The sequence below is a fragment of the Leuresthes tenuis genome, unplaced genomic scaffold (assembly GCF_036924035.1).
Source record: "Leuresthes tenuis unplaced genomic scaffold, fLeuTen1.0.hap1 SCAF_15, whole genome shotgun sequence".
NCBI lineage: Eukaryota > Metazoa > Chordata > Actinopteri > Atheriniformes > Atherinopsidae > Leuresthes > Leuresthes tenuis.
The window spans coordinates 121,783-140,518 of NW_027325369.1; the positions used below are offsets into that span (position 1 = coordinate 121,783).

Genomic DNA, 18,736 nt, shown 5'->3' on the forward strand with positions numbered 1-18,736 from the left:
TCAACAACACTTTTGTCCCCTGGTCATAAGACTGGACAACTCTTCATTGGGTGGCCAGGGATAATCATGATTAAACCCATATTCACATGCATATCAGAACTGTTTGCACATGAGCACATCACACAATTTCATATTCATTTTTTCATACTTATATCCTATTACACTTTACAGTAATGCGCTGCATTATCATGTTATTATGTTGTTACTAGGGCTGTCAAACGATTATTTTTTAATCGCGATTAATCACACTTTTTCCATAGTTAACTCACGATTATTCTCTATTTTGAAAATTTAGTTAGAATCAAATAAACACAAAGAAAAAATGTCTTTTATCTTTATATCTATAAATTATATAGCCTGTATATATCCTGTAAACCTTTCTTTCTTTGCCTCTGTCACAACTTCGCGATTAATCACACTTTTTCCATAGTTAACTCACGATTATTCTCTATTTTGTAAATTTAGTTAGAATCAAATAAACACAAAGAAAAATAGGCTTTTCTCTTTATATCTATACATTATATACCCTGTATATATACCCTGTAAACCTTTCTTTCTTTGCCTCTGTCACAACTTCATTTAAGAGTGCTTCAAACTCATATTATCTAAATGCTTTGACGTAAGTCTTAAGATTAAGAAATAAGACTGAAATAACTCATTTGTGCTTTTCTCTGTTAGATAATGGTTCAAACGAATTAATCAACAATGGTTAATATTTTGTATTAATGGTCATATTCTCCGTTATAATATAAAAAAGGCCCATTTTTTATGTAAATTAGTTCATTTTGGGTTACTGAACCAGTCCAGATTTTTATTTTGAACTATTTACCTGAACATTTCCAAGCTTACGGTGAAGACTTTCTGTTTTATTTTAGAATATTCACATTTGAACTGGAAGAAGGGTTTAAAAGTGAAAGCACTTTTATATTTAGATTCTTCTTTTCCAGGAGTTCAGATGTAACTGGGCAAATCGACTTCATTTGGTCAGACCTTTGGCAAAGTGCATAGAGAGGAAGAATTTTTTTTTTTTTGAAGTTATGATACTGTATGTAGGGTTCCATGGTGTAATGGTCAGCACTTTGGACTCTGAATCCAGCGATCCGAGTTCAAATCTCGGTGGAACCTGATCTTTGCTTTCAACAACCAGTTCTTCCCTTTGTCATGTTTGATGATAACACTGAATCTGTCATATATCAATACCTCACTTACGGTTACTCATTTAATGCTAGTTTTCATACACAGCTGCTGCACAAACAGACTCAACAACACTTTTATCCCCCTGGCCGTAAGACTGTACAACTCTTCTCTGGGTGGCCAGGGATAGTCATGATTTAACCCATATTCACATGCATATCAGAACTGTTTGCACATGAGCACATCACACAATTTCATATTCATTTTTTCATACTTATATCCTATTACACTTTTACAGTAATGCGCTGCATTATTATGTTATTATGTTGTGACTAGGGCTGTCAAACGATTATTTTTTAATCGCGATTAATCACACTTTTTCCATAGTTAACTCACGATTATTCTCTATTTTGAAAATTTAGTTAGAATCAAATAAACAAAGAAAAAATGGCTTTTATCTTTATATCTATAAATTATATAGCCTGTATATACCCTGTAAACCTTTCTTTCTTTGCCTCTGTCACAACTTCGCGATTAATCACACTTTTTCCATAGTTAACTCACGATTATTCTCTATTTTGTAAATTTAGTTAGAATCAAATAAACACAAAGAAAAAATGTCTTTTATCTTTATATCTATAAATTATATAGCCTGTATATATCCTGTAAACCTTTCTTTCTTTGCCTCTGTCACAACTTCGCGATTAATCACACTTTTTCCATAGTTAACTCACGATTATTCTCTATTTTGAAACTTTAGTTAGAATCAAATAAACACAAAGAAAAAATGTATTTTATCTTTATATCTATAAATTATATAGCCTGTATATATCCTGTAAACCTTTCTTTCTTTGCCTCTGTCACAACTTCGCGATTAATCACACTTTTTCCATAGTTAACTCACGATTATTCTCTATTTTGTAAATTTAGTTAGAATCAAATAAACAAAGAAAAATTGGCTTTTCTCTTTATATCTATACATTATATACCCTGTATATATACCCTGTAAACCTTTCTTTCTTTGCCTCTGTCACAACTTCATTTAAGAGTGCTTCAAACTCAAATTATCTAAATGCTTTGAAGTAAGTCTTAAGATTAAGAAATAAGACTGAAATAACTCATTTGTGCTTTTCTCTGTTAGATAATGGTTCAAACGAATTAATCAACAATGGTTGATATTTTGTATTAATGGTCATATTCTCCGTTATAATATACAAAAGGCCCATTTTTTATGTAAATGAGTTCATTTTGGGTTACTGAACCAGTCCAGATTTTTATTTTGAACTATTTACCTGAACATTTCCAAGCTTACGGTGAAGACTTTCTGTTTGATTTTAGAATATTCACATTTGAACTGGAAGAAGGGTTTAAGAGTGAAAGCACTTTTATATTTAGATTCTTCTTTTCCAGGAGTTCAGATGTAACTGGGCAAATCGACTTCATTTGGTCAGACCTTTGGCAAAGTGCATAGAGAGGAAGAATTTTTTTTTTTTTGAAGTTATGATACTGTATGTAGGGTTCCATGGTGTAATGGTCAGCACTTTGGACTCTGAATCCAGCGATCCGAGTTCAAATCTCGGTGGAACCTGATCTTTGCTTTCAACAACCAGTTCTTCCCTTTGTCATGTTTGATGATAACACTGAATCTGTCATATATCAATACCTCACTTACGGTTACTCATTTAATGCTAGTTTTCATACACAGCTGCTGCACAAACAGACTCAACAACACTTTTATCCCCCTGGCCGTAAGACTGTACAACTCTTCTCTGGGTGGCCAGGGATAGTCATGATTTAACCCATATTCACATGCATATCAGAACTGTTTGCACATGAGCACATCACACAATTTCATATTCATTTTTTCATACTTATATCCTATTACACTTTTACAGTAATGCGCTGCATTATTATGTTATTATGTTGTGACTAGGGCTGTCAAACGATTATTTTTTAATCGCGATTAATCACACTTTTTCCATAGTTAACTCACGATTATTCTCTATTTTGAAAATTTAGTTAGAATCAAATAAACAAAGAAAAAATGGCTTTTATCTTTATATCTATAAATTATATAGCCTGTATATACCCTGTAAACCTTTCTTTCTTTGCCTCTGTCACAACTTCGCGATTAATCACACTTTTTCCATAGTTAACTCACGATTATTCTCTATTTTGTAAATTTAGTTAGAATCAAATAAACACAAAGAAAAATAGGCTTTTCTCTTTATATCTATACATTATATACCCTGTATATATACCCTGTAAACCTTTCTTTCTTTGCCTCTGTCACAACTTCATTTAAGAGTGCTTCAAACTCAAATTATCTAAATGCTTTGAAGTAAGTCTTAAGATTAAGAAATAAGACTGAAATAACTCATTTGTGCTTTTCTCTGTTAGATAATGGTTCAAACGAATTAATCAACAATGGTTGATATTTTGTATTAATGGTCATATTCTCCGTTATAATATACAAAAGGCCCATTTTTTATGTAAATTAGTTCATTTTGGGTTACTGAACCAGTCCAGATTTTTATTTTGAACTATTTACCTGAACATTTCCAAGCTTACGGTGAAGACTTTCTGTTTTATTTTAGAATATTCACATTTGAACTGGAAGAAGGGTTTAAAAGTGAAAGCACTTTTATATTTAGATTCTTCTTTTCCAGGAGTTCAGATGTAACTGGGCAAATCGACTTCATTTGGTCAGACCTTTGGCAAAGTGCATAGAGAGGAAGAATTTTTTTTTTTTTGAAGTTATGATACTGTATGTAGGGTTCCATGGTGTAATGGTCAGCACTTTGGACTCTGAATCCAGTGATCCGAGTTCAAATCTCGGTGGAACCTGATCTTTGCTTTCAACAACCAGTTCTTCCCTTTGTCATGTTTGATGATAACACTGAATCTGTCATATATCAATACCTCACTTACGGTTACTCATTTAATGCTAGTTTTCATACACAGCTGCTGCACAAACAGACTCAACAACACTTTTATCCCCCTGGCCGTAAGACTGTACAACTCTTCTCTGGGTGGCCAGGGATAGTCATGATTTAACCCATATTCACATGCATATCAGAACTGTTTGCACATGAGCACATCACACAATTTCATATTCATTTTTTCATACTTATATCCTATTACACTTTTACAGTAATGCGCTGCATTATTATGTTATTATGTTGTGACTAGGGCTGTCAAACGATTATTTTTTAATCGCGATTAATCACACTTTTTCCATAGTTAACTCACGATTATTCTCTATTTTGAAAATTTAGTTAGAATCAAATAAACAAAGAAAAAATGGCTTTTATCTTTATATCTATAAATTATATAGCCTGTATATACCCTGTAAACCTTTCTTTCTTTGCCTCTGTCACAACTTCGCGATTAATCACACTTTTTCCATAGTTAACTCACGATTATTCTCTATTTTGTAAATTTAGTTAGAATCAAATAAACACAAAGAAAAAATGTCTTTTATCTTTATATCTATAAATTATATAGCCTGTATATATCCTGTAAACCTTTCTTTCTTTGCCTCTGTCACAACTTCGCGATTAATCACACTTTTTCCATAGTTAACTCACGATTATTCTCTATTTTGAAACTTTAGTTAGAATCAAATAAACACAAAGAAAAAATGTCTTTTATCTTTATATCTATAAATTATATAGCCTGTATATATCCTGTAAACCTTTCTTTCTTTGCCTCTGTCACAACTTCGCGATTAATCACACTTTTTCCATAGTTAACTCACGATTATTCTCTATTTTGTAAATTTAGTTAGAATCAAATAAACAAAGAAAAATTGGCTTTTCTCTTTATATCTATACATTATATACCCTGTATATATACCCTGTAAACCTTTCTTTCTTTGCCTCTGTCACAACTTCATTTAAGAGTGCTTCAAACTCAAATTATCTAAATGCTTTGAAGTAAGTCTTAAGATTAAGAAATAAGACTGAAATAACTCATTTGTGCTTTTCTCTGTTAGATAATGGTTCAAACGAATTAATCAACAATGGTTGATATTTTGTATTAATGGTCATATTCTCCGTTATAATATACAAAAGGCCCATTTTTTATGTAAATGAGTTCATTTTGGGTTACTGAACCAGTCCAGATTTTTATTTTGAACTATTTACCTGAACATTTCCAAGCTTACGGTGAAGACTTTCTGTTTGATTTTAGAATATTCACATTTGAACTGGAAGAAGGGTTTAAGAGTGAAAGCACTTTTATATTTAGATTCTTCTTTTCCAGGAGTTCAGATGTAACTGGGCAAATCGACTTCATTTGGTCAGACCTTTGGCAAAGTGCATAGAGAGGAAGAATTTTTTTTTATTTGAAGTTATGATACTGTATGTAGGGTTCCATGGTGTAATGGTCAGCACTTTGGACTCTGAATCCAGCGATCCGAGTTCAAATCTCGGTGGAACCTGATCTTTGCTTTCAACAACCAGTTCTTCCCTTTGTCATGTTTGATGATAACACTGAATCTGTCATATATCAATACCTCACTTACGGTTACTCATTTAATGCTAGTTTTCATACACAGCTGCTGCACAAACAGACTCAACAACACTTTTATCCCCCTGGCCGTAAGACTGTACAACTCTTCTCTGGGTGGCCAGGGATAGTCATGATTTAACCCATATTCACATGCATATCAGAACTGTTTGCACATGAGCACATCACACAATTTCATATTCATTTTTTCATACTTATATCCTATTACACTTTTACAGTAATGCGCTGCATTATTATGTTATTATGTTGTGACTAGGGCTGTCAAACGATTATTTTTTAATCGCGATTAATCACACTTTTTCCATAGTTAACTCACGATTATTCTCTATTTTGAAAATTTAGTTAGAATCAAATAAACAAAGAAAAAATGGCTTTTATCTTTATATCTATAAATTATATAGCCTGTATATACCCTGTAAACCTTTCTTTCTTTGCCTCTGTCACAACTTCGCGATTAATCACACTTTTTCCATAGTTAACTCACGATTATTCTCTATTTTGTAAATTTAGTTAGAATCAAATAAACACAAAGAAAAATAGGCTTTTCTCTTTATATCTATACATTATATACCCTGTATATATACCCTGTAAACCTTTCTTTCTTTGCCTCTGTCACAACTTCATTTAAGAGTGCTTCAAACTCAAATTATCTAAATGCTTTGAAGTAAGTCTTAAGATTAAGAAATAAGACTGAAATAACTCATTTGTGCTTTTCTCTGTTAGATAATGGTTCAAACGAATTAATCAACAATGGTTGATATTTTGTATTAATGGTCATATTCTCCGTTATAATATACAAAAGGCCCATTTTTTATGTAAATTAGTTCATTTTGGGTTACTGAACCAGTCCAGATTTTTATTTTGAACTATTTACCTGAACATTTCCAAGCTTACGGTGAAGACTTTCTGTTTGATTTTAGAATATTCACATTTGAACTGGAAGAAGGGTTTAAGAGTGAAAGCACTTTTATATTTAGATTCTTCTTTTCCAGGAGTTCAGATGTAACTGGGCAAATCGACTTCATTTGGTCAGACCTTTGGCAAAGTGCATAGAGAGGAAGAATTTTTTTTTTTTTGAAGTTATGATACTGTATGTAGGGTTCCATGGTGTAATGGTCAGCACTTTGGACTCTGAATCCAGTGATCCGAGTTCAAATCTCGGTGGAACCTGATCTTTGCTTTCAACAACCAGTTCTTCCCTTTGTCATGTTTGATGATAACACTGAATCTGTCATATATCAATACCTCACTTACGGTTACTCATTTAATGCTAGTTTTCATACACAGCTGCTGCACAAACAGACTCAACAACACTTTTATCCCCCTGGCCGTAAGACTGTACAACTCTTCTCTGGGTGGCCAGGGATAGTCATGATTTAACCCATATTCACATGCATATCAGAACTGTTTGCACATGAGCACATCACACAATTTCATATTCATTTTTTCATACTTATATCCTATTACACTTTTACAGTAATGCGCTGCATTATTATGTTATTATGTTGTGACTAGGGCTGTCAAACGATTATTTTTTAATCGCGATTAATCACACTTTTTCCATAGTTAACTCACGATTATTCTCTATTTTGAAAATTTAGTTAGAATCAAATAAACAAAGAAAAAATGGCTTTTATCTTTATATCTATAAATTATATAGCCTGTATATACCCTGTAAACCTTTCTTTCTTTGCCTCTGTCACAACTTCGCGATTAATCACACTTTTTCCATAGTTAACTCACGATTATTCTCTATTTTGTAAATTTAGTTAGAATCAAATAAACACAAAGAAAAATAGGCTTTTCTCTTTATATCTATACATTATATACCCTGTATATATACCCTGTAAACCTTTCTTTCTTTGCCTCTGTCACAACTTCATTTAAGAGTGCTTCAAACTCAAATTATCTAAATGCTTTGAAGTAAGTCTTAAGATTAAGAAATAAGACTGAAATAACTCATTTGTGCTTTTCTCTGTTAGATAATGGTTCAAACGAATTAATCAACAATGGTTGATATTTTGTATTAATGGTCATATTCTCCGTTATAATATACAAAAGGCCCATTTTTTATGTAAATGAGTTCATTTTGGGTTACTGAACCAGTCCAGATTTTTATTTTGAACTATTTACCTGAACATTTCCAAGCTTACGGTGAAGACTTTCTGTTTGATTTTAGAATATTCACATTTGAACTGGAAGAAGGGTTTAAGAGTGAAAGCACTTTTATATTTAGATTCTTCTTTTCCAGGAGTTCAGATGTAACTGGGCAAATCGACTTCATTTGATCAGACCTTTGGCAAAGTGCATAGAGAGGAAGAATTTTTTTTTTTTTGAAGTTATGATACTGTATGTAGGGTTCCATGGTGTAATGGTCAGCACTTTGGACTCTGAATCCAGTGATCCGAGTTCAAATCTCGGTGGAACCTGATCTTTGCTTTCAACAACCAGTTCTTCCCTTTGTCATGTTTGATGATAACACTGAATCTGTCATATATCAATACCTCACTTACGGTTACTCATTTAATGCTAGTTTTCATACACAGCTGCTGCACAAACAGACTCAACAACACTTTTATCCCCCTGGCCGTAAGACTGTACAACTCTTCTCTGGGTGGCCAGGGATAGTCATGATTTAACCCATATTCACATGCATATCAGAACTGTTTGCACATGAGCACATCACACAATTTCATATTCATTTTTTCATACTTATATCCTATTACACTTTTACAGTAATGCGCTGCATTATTATGTTATTATGTTGTGACTAGGGCTGTCAAACGATTATTTTTTAATCGCGATTAATCACACTTTTTCCATAGTTAACTCACGATTATTCTCTATTTTGAAAATTTAGTTAGAATCAAATAAACAAAGAAAAAATGGCTTTTATCTTTATATCTATAAATTATATAGCCTGTATATACCCTGTAAACCTTTCTTTCTTTGCCTCTGTCACAACTTCGCGATTAATCACACTTTTTCCATAGTTAACTCACGATTATTCTCTATTTTGTAAATTTAGTTAGAATCAAATAAACACAAAGAAAAAATGTCTTTTATCTTTATATCTATAAATTATATAGCCTGTATATATCCTGTAAACCTTTCTTTCTTTGCCTCTGTCACAACTTCGCGATTAATCACACTTTTTCCATAGTTAACTCACGATTATTCTCTATTTTGAAACTTTAGTTAGAATCAAATAAACACAAAGAAAAAATGTCTTTTATCTTTATATCTATAAATTATATAGCCTGTATATATCCTGTAAACCTTTCTTTCTTTGCCTCTGTCACAACTTCGCGATTAATCACACTTTTTCCATAGTTAACTCACGATTATTCTCTATTTTGTAAATTTAGTTAGAATCAAATAAACAAAGAAAAATTGGCTTTTCTCTTTATATCTATACATTATATACCCTGTATATATACCCTGTAAACCTTTCTTTCTTTGCCTCTGTCACAACTTCATTTAAGAGTGCTTCAAACTCAAATTATCTAAATGCTTTGAAGTAAGTCTTAAGATTAAGAAATAAGACTGAAATAACTCATTTGTGCTTTTCTCTGTTAGATAATGGTTCAAACGAATTAATCAACAATGGTTGATATTTTGTATTAATGGTCATATTCTCCGTTATAATATACAAAAGGCCCATTTTTTATGTAAATGAGTTCATTTTGGGTTACTGAACCAGTCCAGATTTTTATTTTGAACTATTTACCTGAACATTTCCAAGCTTACGGTGAAGACTTTCTGTTTGATTTTAGAATATTCACATTTGAACTGGAAGAAGGGTTTAAGAGTGAAAGCACTTTTATATTTAGATTCTTCTTTTCCAGGAGTTCAGATGTAACTGGGCAAATCGACTTCATTTGGTCAGACCTTTGGCAAAGTGCATAGAGAGGAAGAATTTTTTATTTTTTGAAGTTATGATACTGTATGTAGGGTTCCATGGTGTAATGGTCAGCACTTTGGACTCTGAATCCAGCGATCCGAGTTCAAATCTCGGTGGAACCTGATCTTTGCTTTCAACAACCAGTTCTTCCCTTTGTCATGTTTGATGATAACACTGAATCTGTCATATATCAATACCTCACTTACGGTTACTCATTTAATGCTAGTTTTCATACACAGCTGCTGCACAAACAGACTCAACAACACTTTTATCCCCCTGGCCGTAAGACTGTACAACTCTTCTCTGGGTGGCCAGGGATAGTCATGATTTAACCCATATTCACATGCATATCAGAACTGTTTGCACATGAGCACATCACACAATTTCATATTCATTTTTTCATACTTATATCCTATTACACTTTTACAGTAATGCGCTGCATTATTATGTTATTATGTTGTGACTAGGGCTGTCAAACGATTATTTTTTAATCGCGATTAATCACACTTTTTCCATAGTTAACTCATGATTATTCTCTATTTTGAAAATTTAGTTAGAATCAAATAAACAAAGAAAAAATGGCTTTTATCTTTATATCTATAAATTATATAGCCTGTATATACCCTGTAAACCTTTCTTTCTTTGCCTCTGTCACAACTTCGCGATTAATCACACTTTTTCCATAGTTAACTCACGATTATTCTCTATTTTGTAAATTTAGTTAGAATCAAATAAACACAAAGAAAAATAGGCTTTTCTCTTTATATCTATACATTATATACCCTGTATATATACCCTGTAAACCTTTCTTTCTTTGCCTCTGTCACAACTTCATTTAAGAGTGCTTCAAACTCAAATTATCTAAATGCTTTGAAGTAAGTCTTAAGATTAAGAAATAAGACTGAAATAACTCATTTGTGCTTTTCTCTGTTAGATAATGGTTCAAACGAATTAATCAACAATGGTTGATATTTTGTATTAATGGTCATATTCTCCGTTATAATATACAAAAGGCCCATTTTTTATGTAAATTAGTTCATTTTGGGTTACTGAACCAGTCCAGATTTTTATTTTGAACTATTTACCTGAACATTTCCAAGCTTACGGTGAAGACTTTCTGTTTGATTTTAGAATATTCACATTTGAACTGGAAGAAGGGTTTAAGAGTGAAAGCACTTTTATATTTAGATTCTTCTTTTCCAGGAGTTCAGATGTAACTGGGCAAATCGACTTCATTTGGTCAGACCTTTGGCAAAGTGCATAGAGAGGAAGAATTTTTTTTTTTTTGAAGTTATGATACTGTATGTAGGGTTCCATGGTGTAATGGTCAGCACTTTGGACTCTGAATCCAGTGATCCGAGTTCAAATCTCGGTGGAACCTGATCTTTGCTTTCAACAACCAGTTCTTCCCTTTGTCATGTTTGATGATAACACTGAATCTGTCATATATCAATACCTCACTTACGGTTACTCATTTAATGCTAGTTTTCATACACAGCTGCTGCACAAACAGACTCAACAACACTTTTATCCCCCTGGCCGTAAGACTGTACAACTCTTCTCTGGGTGGCCAGGGATAGTCATGATTTAACCCATATTCACATGCATATCAGAACTGTTTGCACATGAGCACATCACACAATTTCATATTCATTTTTTCATACTTATATCCTATTACACTTTTACAGTAATGCGCTGCATTATTATGTTATTATGTTGTGACTAGGGCTGTCAAACGATTATTTTTTAATCGCGATTAATCACACTTTTTCCATAGTTAACTCACGATTATTCTCTATTTTGAAAATTTAGTTAGAATCAAATAAACAAAGAAAAAATGGCTTTTATCTTTATATCTATAAATTATATAGCCTGTATATACCCTGTAAACCTTTCTTTCTTTGCCTCTGTCACAACTTCGCGATTAATCACACTTTTTCCATAGTTAACTCACGATTATTCTCTATTTTGTAAATTTAGTTAGAATCAAATAAACACAAAGAAAAATAGGCTTTTCTCTTTATATCTATACATTATATACCCTGTATATATACCCTGTAAACCTTTCTTTCTTTGCCTCTGTCACAACTTCATTTAAGAGTGCTTCAAACTCATATTATCTAAATGCTTTGATGTAAGTCTTAAGATTAAGAAATAAGACTGAAATAACTCATTTGTGCTTTTCTCTGTTAGATAATGGTTCAAACGAATTAATCAACAATGGTTAATATTTTGTATTAATGGTCATATTCTCCGTTATAATATAAAAAAGGCCCATTTTTTATGTAAATTAGTTCATTTTGGGTTACTGAACCAGTCCAGATTTTTATTTTGAAGTATTTACCTGAACATTTCCAAGCTTACGGTGAAGACTTTCTGTTTTATTTTAGAATATTCACATTTGAACTGGAAGAAGGGTTTAAAAGTGAAAGCACTTTTATATTTAGATTCTTCTTTTCCAGGAGTTCAGATGTAACTGGGCAAATCGACTTCATTTGGTCAGACCTTTGGCAAAGTGCATAGAGAGGAAGAATTTTTTTTTTTTTGAAGTTATGATACTGTATGTAGGGTTCCATGGTGTAATGGTCAGCACTTTGGACTCTGAATCCAGCGATCCGAGTTCAAATCTCGGTGGAACCTGATCTTTGCTTTCAACAACCAATTCTTCCCTTTGTCATGTTTGATGAGAACGCTGAATCTGTCATATATGAATACCTCACTTACAGTTACTCATTTAATACTTGTTTTGATACACAAAATCCACTACACTAAATTTTGATGAGACAGAGGAGCATCATCAGCAGCAGGCTGCTGTCTCTGAGCTGCTCCACAAACAGACTCAACAACACTTTTGTCCCCCTGGTCATAAGACTGTACAACTCTTCTCTGGGTGGCCAGGGATAGTCATGATTTAACCCATATTCACATGCATATCAGAACTGTTTGCACATGAGCACATCACACAATTTCATATTCATTTTTTCATACTTATATCCTATTACACTTTTACAGTAATGCGCTGCATTATTATGTTATTATGTTGTGACTAGGGCTGTCAAACGATTATTTTTTAATCGCGATTAATCACACTTTTTCCATAGTTAACTCACGATTATTCTCTATTTTGAAAATTTAGTTAGAATCAAATAAACAAAGAAAAAATGGCTTTTATCTTTATATCTATAAATTATATAGCCTGTATATACCCTGTAAACCTTTCTTTCTTTGCCTCTGTCACAACTTCGCGATTAATCACACTTTTTCCATAGTTAACTCACGATTATTCTCTATTTTGTAAATTTAGTTAGAATCAAATAAACACAAAGAAAAATAGGCTTTTCTCTTTATATCTATACATTATATACCCTGTATATATACCCTGTAAACCTTTCTTTCTTTGCCTCTGTCACAACTTCATTTAAGAGTGCTTCAAACTCATATTATCTAAATGCTTTGACGTAAGTCTTAAGATTAAGAAATAAGACTGAAATAACTCATTTGTGCTTTTCTCTGTTAGATAATGGTTCAAACGAATTAATCAACAATGGTTAATATTTTGTATTAATGGTCATATTCTCCGTTATAATATAAAAAAGGCCCATTTTTTATGTAAATTAGTTCATTTTGGGTTACTGAACCAGTCCAGATTTTTATTTTGAAGTATTTACCTGAACATTTCCAAGCTTACGGTGAAGACTTTCTGTTTTATTTTAGAATATTCACATTTGAACTGGAAGAAGGGTTTAAAAGTGAAAGCACTTTTATATTTAGATTCTTCTTTTCCAGGAGTTCAGATGTAACTGGGCAAATCGACTTCATTTGGTCAGACCTTTGGCAAAGTGCATAGAGAGGAAGAATTCTTTTTTTTTGAAGTTATGATACTGTATGTAGGGTTCCATGGTGTAATGGTCAGCACTTTGGACTCTGAATCCAGTGATCCGAGTTCAAATCTCGGTGGAACCTGATCTTTGCTTTCAACAACCAGTTCTTCCCTTTGTCATGTTTGATGATAACACTGAATCTGTCATATATCAATACCTCACTTACGGTTACTCATTTAATGCTAGTTTTCATACACAGCTGCTGCACAAACAGACTCAACAACACTTTTATCCCCCTGGCCGTAAGACTGTACAACTCTTCTCTGGGTGGCCAGGGATAGTCATGATTTAACCCATATTCACATGCATATCAGAACTGTTTGCACATGAGCACATCACACAATTTCATATTCATTTTTTCATACTTATATCCTATTACACTTTTACAGTAATGCGCTGCATTATTATGTTATTATGTTGTGACTAGGGCTGTCAAACGATTATTTTTTAATCGCGATTAATCACACTTTTTCCATAGTTAACTCACGATTATTCTCTATTTTGAAAATTTAGTTAGAATCAAATAAACAAAGAAAAAATGGCTTTTATCTTTATATCTATAAATTATATAGCCTGTATATACCCTGTAAACCTTTCTTTCTTTGCCTCTGTCACAACTTCGCGATTAATCACACTTTTTCCATAGTTAACTCACGATTATTCTCTATTTTGTAAATTTAGTTAGAATCAAATAAACACAAAGAAAAATAGGCTTTTCTCTTTATATCTATACATTATATACCCTGTATATATACCCTGTAAACCTTTCTTTCTTTGCCTCTGTCACAACTTCATTTAAGAGTGCTTCAAACTCATATTATCTAAATGCTTTGACGTAAGTCTTAAGATTAAGAAATAAGACTGAAATAACTCATTTGTGCTTTTCTCTGTTAGATAATGGTTCAAACGAATTAATCAACAATGGTTAATATTTTGTATTAATGGTCATATTCTCCGTTATAATATAAAAAAGGCCCATTTTTTATGTAAATTAGTTCATTTTGGGTTACTGAACCAGTCCAGATTTTTATTTTGAAGTATTTACCTGAACATTTCCAAGCTTACGGTGAAGACTTTCTGTTTTATTTTAGAATATTCACATTTGAACTGGAAGAAGGGTTTAAAAGTGAAAGCACTTTTATATTTAGATTCTTCTTTTCCAGGAGTTCAGATGTAACTGGGCAAATCGACTTCATTTGGTCAGACCTTTGGCAAAGTGCATAGAGAGGAAGAATTTTTTTTTTTTTGAAGTTATGATACTGTATGTAGGGTTCCATGGTGTAATGGTCAGCACTTTGAACTCTGAATCCAGTGATCCGAGTTCAAATCTCGGTGGAACCTGATCTTTGCTTTCAACAACCAGTTCTTCCCTTTGTCATGTTTGATGATAACACTGAATCTGTCATATATCAATACCTCACTTACGGTTACTCATTTAATGCTAGTTTTCATACACAGCTGCTGCACAAACAGACTCAACAACACTTTTATCCCCCTGGCCGTAAGACTGTACAACTCTTCTCTGGGTGGCCAGGGATAGTCATGATTTAACCCATATTCACATGCATATCAGAACTGTTTGCACATGAGCACATCACACAATTTCATATTCATTTTTTCATACTTATATCCTATTACACTTTTACAGTAATGCGCTGCATTATTATGTTATTATGTTGTGACTAGGGCTGTCAAACGATTATTTTTTAATCGCGATTAATCACACTTTTTCCATAGTTAACTCACGATTATTCTCTATTTTGAAAATTTAGTTAGAATCAAATAAACAAAGAAAAAATGGCTTTTATCTTTATATCTATAAATTATATAGCCTGTATATACCCTGTAAACCTTTCTTTCTTTGCCTCTGTCACAACTTCGCGATTAATCACACTTTTTCCATAGTTAACTCACGATTATTCTCTATTTTGTAAATTTAGTTAGAATCAAATAAACACAAAGAAAAATAGGCTTTTCTCTTTATATCTATACATTATATACCCTGTATATATACCCTGTAAACCTTTCTTTCTTTGCCTCTGTCACAACTTCATTTAAGAGTGCTTCAAACTCAAATTATCTAAATGCTTTGAAGTAAGTCTTAAGATTAAGAAATAAGACTGAAATAACTCATTTGTGCTTTTCTCTGTTAGATAATGGTTCAAACGAATTAATCAACAATGGTTGATATTTTGTATTAATGGTCATATTCTCCGTTATAATATACAAAAGGCCCATTTTTTATGTAAATTAGTTCATTTTGGGTTACTGAACCAGTCCAGATTTTTATTTTGAACTATTTACCTGAACATTTCCAAGCTTACGGTGAAGACTTTCTGTTTGATTTTAGAATATTCACATTTGAACTGGAAGAAGGGTTTAAGAGTGAAAGCACTTTTATATTTAGATTATTCTTTTCCAGGAGTTCAGATGTAACTGGGCAAATCGACTTCATTTGGTCAGACCTTTGGCAAAGTGCATAGAGAGGAAGAATTTTTTTTTTTTTGAAGTTATGATACTGTATGTAGGGTTCCATGGTGTAATGGTCAGCACTTTGGACTCTGAATCCAGTGATCCGAGTTCAAATCTCGGTGGAACCTGATCTTTGCTTTCAACAACCAGTTCTTCCCTTTGTCATGTTTGATGATAACACTGAATCTGTCATATATCAATACCTCACTTACGGTTACTCATTTAATGCTAGTTTTCATACACAGCTGCTGCACAAACAGACTCAACAACACTTTTATCCCCCTGGCCGTAAGACTGTACAACTCTTCTCTGGGTGGCCAGGGATAGTCATGATTTAACCCATATTCACATGCATATCAGAACTGTTTGCACATGAGCACATCACACAATTTCATATTCATTTTTTCATACTTATATCCTATTACACTTTTACAGTAATGCGCTGCATTATTATGTTATTATGTTGTGACTAGGGCTGTCAAACGATTATTTTTTAATCGCGATTAATCACACTTTTTCCATAGTTAACTCACGATTATTCTCTATTTTGAAAATTTAGTTAGAATCAAATAAACAAAGAAAAAATGGCTTTTATCTTTATATCTATAAATTATATAGCCTGTATATACCCTGTAAACCTTTCTTTCTTTGCCTCTGTCACAACTTCGCGATTAATCACACTTTTTCCATAGTTAACTCACGATTATTCTCTATTTTGTAAATTTAGTTAGAATCAAATAAACACAAAGAAAAATAGGCTTTTCTCTTTATATCTATACATTATATACCCTGTATATATACCCTGTAAACCTTTCTTTCTTTGCCTCTGTCACAACTTCATTTAAGAGTGCTTCAAACTCATATTATCTAAATGCTTTGATGTAAGTCTTAAGATTAAGAAATAAGACTGAAATAACTCATTTGTGCTTTTCTCTGTTAGATAATGGTTCAAACGAATTAATCAACAATGGTTAATATTTTGTATTAATGGTCATATTCTCCGTTATAATATAAAAAAGGCCCATTTTTTATGTAAATTAGTTCATTTTGGGTTACTGAACCAGTCCAGATTTTTATTTTGAAGTATTTACCTGAACATTTCCAAGCTTACGGTGAAGACTTTCTGTTTTATTTTAGAATATTCACATTTGAACTGGAAGAAGGGTTTAAAAGTGAAAGCACTTTTATATTTAGATTCTTCTTTTCCAGGAGTTCAGATGTAACTGGGCAAATCGACTTCATTTGGTCAGACCTTTGGCAAAGTGCATAGAGAGGAAGAATTTTTTTTTTTTTGAAGTTATGATACTGTATGTAGGGTTCCATGGTGTAATGGTCAGCACTTTGGACTCTGAATCCAGCGATCCGAGTTCAAATCTCGGTGGAACCTGATCTTTGCTTTCAACAACCAATTCTTCCCTTTGTCATGTTTGATGAGAACGCTGAATCTGTCATATATGAATACCTCACTTACAGTTACTCATTTAATACTTGTTTTGATACACAAAATCCACTACACTAAATTTTGATGAGACAGAGGAGCATCATCAGCAGCAGGCTGCTGTCTCTGAGCTGCTCCACAAACAGACTCAACAACACTTTTGTCCCCCTGGTCATAAGACTGTACAACTCTTCTCTGGGTGGCCAGGGATAGTCATGATTTAACCCATATTCACATGCATATCAGAACTGTTTGCACATGAGCACATCACACAATTTCATATTCATTTTTTCATACTTATATCCTATTACACTTTTACAGTAATGCGCTGCATTATTATGTTATTATGTTGTGACTAGGGCTGTCAAACGATTATTTTTTAATCGCGATTAATCACACTTTTTCCATAGTTAACTCACGATTATTCTCTATTTTGAAAATTTAGTTAGAATCAAATAAACAAAGAAAAAATGGCTTTTATCTTTATATCTATAAATTATATAGCCTGTATATACCCTGTAAACCTTTCTTTCTTTGCCTCTGTCACAACTTCGCGATTAATCACACTTTTTCCATAGTTAACTCACGATTATTCTCTATTTTGTAAATTTAGTTAGAATCAAATAAACACAAAGAAAAATAGGCTTTTCTCTTTATATCTATACATTATATACCCTGTATATATACCCTGTAAACCTTTCTTTCTTTGCCTCTGTCACAACTTCATTTAAGAGTGCTTCAAACTCATATTATCTAAATGCTTTGACGTAAGTCTTAAGATTAAGAAATAAGACTGAAATAACTCATTTGTGCTTTTCTCTGTTAGATAATGGTTCAAACGAATTAATCAACAATGGTTAATATTTTGTATTAATGGTCATATTCTCCGTTATAATATAAAAAAGGCCCATTTTTTATGTAAATTAGTTCATTTTGGGTTACTGAACCAGTCCAGATTTTTATTTTGAAGTATTTACCTGAACATTTCCAAGCTTACGGTGAAGACTTTCTGTTTTATTTTAGAATATTCACATTTGAACTGGAAGAAGGGTTTAAAAGTGAAAGCACTTTTATATTTAGATTCTTCTTTTCCAGGAGTTCAGATGTAACTGGGCAAATCGACTTCATTTGGTCAGACCTTTGGCAAAGTGCATAGAGAGGAAGAATTCTTTTTTTTTGAAGTTATGATACTGTATGTAGGGTTCCATGGTGTAATGGTCAGCACTTTGGACTCTGAATCCAGTGATCCGAGTTCAAATCTCGGTGGAACCTGATCTTTGCTTTCAACAACCAGTTCTTCCCTTTGTCATGTTTGATGATAACACTGAATCTGTCATATATCAATACCTCACTTACGGTTACTCATTTAATGCT

General features: G+C 32.5%; 14 non-coding genes across 14 annotated transcripts; all 14 read left to right on the forward strand.

Annotated features, from left to right (window-relative positions):
* Positions 1–1,053: 1,053 nt before the first annotated feature.
* trnaq-cug (transfer RNA glutamine (anticodon CUG)) lies at positions 1,054–1,125 on the forward strand. Its single transcript has one exon. It is a non-coding gene; the product is annotated as a tRNA-Gln (tRNA).
* Positions 1,126–2,650: 1,525 nt separating this feature from the next.
* trnaq-cug (transfer RNA glutamine (anticodon CUG)) lies at positions 2,651–2,722 on the forward strand. The gene has a single exon. It is a non-coding gene; the product is annotated as a tRNA-Gln (tRNA).
* Positions 2,723–3,909: 1,187 nt separating this feature from the next.
* Positions 3,910–3,981, forward strand: trnaq-cug (transfer RNA glutamine (anticodon CUG)). Its single transcript has one exon. It is a non-coding gene; the product is annotated as a tRNA-Gln (tRNA).
* Positions 3,982–5,506: 1,525 nt separating this feature from the next.
* Positions 5,507–5,578, forward strand: trnaq-cug (transfer RNA glutamine (anticodon CUG)). The gene has a single exon. It is a non-coding gene; the product is annotated as a tRNA-Gln (tRNA).
* Positions 5,579–6,765: 1,187 nt separating this feature from the next.
* trnaq-cug (transfer RNA glutamine (anticodon CUG)) lies at positions 6,766–6,837 on the forward strand. The gene has a single exon. It is a non-coding gene; the product is annotated as a tRNA-Gln (tRNA).
* Positions 6,838–8,024: 1,187 nt separating this feature from the next.
* Positions 8,025–8,096, forward strand: trnaq-cug (transfer RNA glutamine (anticodon CUG)). Its single transcript has one exon. It is a non-coding gene; the product is annotated as a tRNA-Gln (tRNA).
* A 1,525-nt stretch (positions 8,097–9,621) lies between these two features.
* trnaq-cug (transfer RNA glutamine (anticodon CUG)) lies at positions 9,622–9,693 on the forward strand. The gene has a single exon. It is a non-coding gene; the product is annotated as a tRNA-Gln (tRNA).
* A 1,187-nt stretch (positions 9,694–10,880) lies between these two features.
* Positions 10,881–10,952, forward strand: trnaq-cug (transfer RNA glutamine (anticodon CUG)). The gene has a single exon. It is a non-coding gene; the product is annotated as a tRNA-Gln (tRNA).
* Positions 10,953–12,139: 1,187 nt separating this feature from the next.
* On the forward strand, positions 12,140–12,211 carry trnaq-cug (transfer RNA glutamine (anticodon CUG)). The gene has a single exon. It is a non-coding gene; the product is annotated as a tRNA-Gln (tRNA).
* Positions 12,212–13,462: 1,251 nt separating this feature from the next.
* On the forward strand, positions 13,463–13,534 carry trnaq-cug (transfer RNA glutamine (anticodon CUG)). The gene has a single exon. It is a non-coding gene; the product is annotated as a tRNA-Gln (tRNA).
* A 1,187-nt stretch (positions 13,535–14,721) lies between these two features.
* trnaq-cug (transfer RNA glutamine (anticodon CUG)) lies at positions 14,722–14,793 on the forward strand. The gene has a single exon. It is a non-coding gene; the product is annotated as a tRNA-Gln (tRNA).
* Positions 14,794–15,980: 1,187 nt separating this feature from the next.
* trnaq-cug (transfer RNA glutamine (anticodon CUG)) lies at positions 15,981–16,052 on the forward strand. The gene has a single exon. It is a non-coding gene; the product is annotated as a tRNA-Gln (tRNA).
* Positions 16,053–17,239: 1,187 nt separating this feature from the next.
* trnaq-cug (transfer RNA glutamine (anticodon CUG)) lies at positions 17,240–17,311 on the forward strand. Its single transcript has one exon. It is a non-coding gene; the product is annotated as a tRNA-Gln (tRNA).
* A 1,251-nt stretch (positions 17,312–18,562) lies between these two features.
* On the forward strand, positions 18,563–18,634 carry trnaq-cug (transfer RNA glutamine (anticodon CUG)). The gene has a single exon. It is a non-coding gene; the product is annotated as a tRNA-Gln (tRNA).
* Positions 18,635–18,736: the final 102 nt, after the last annotated feature.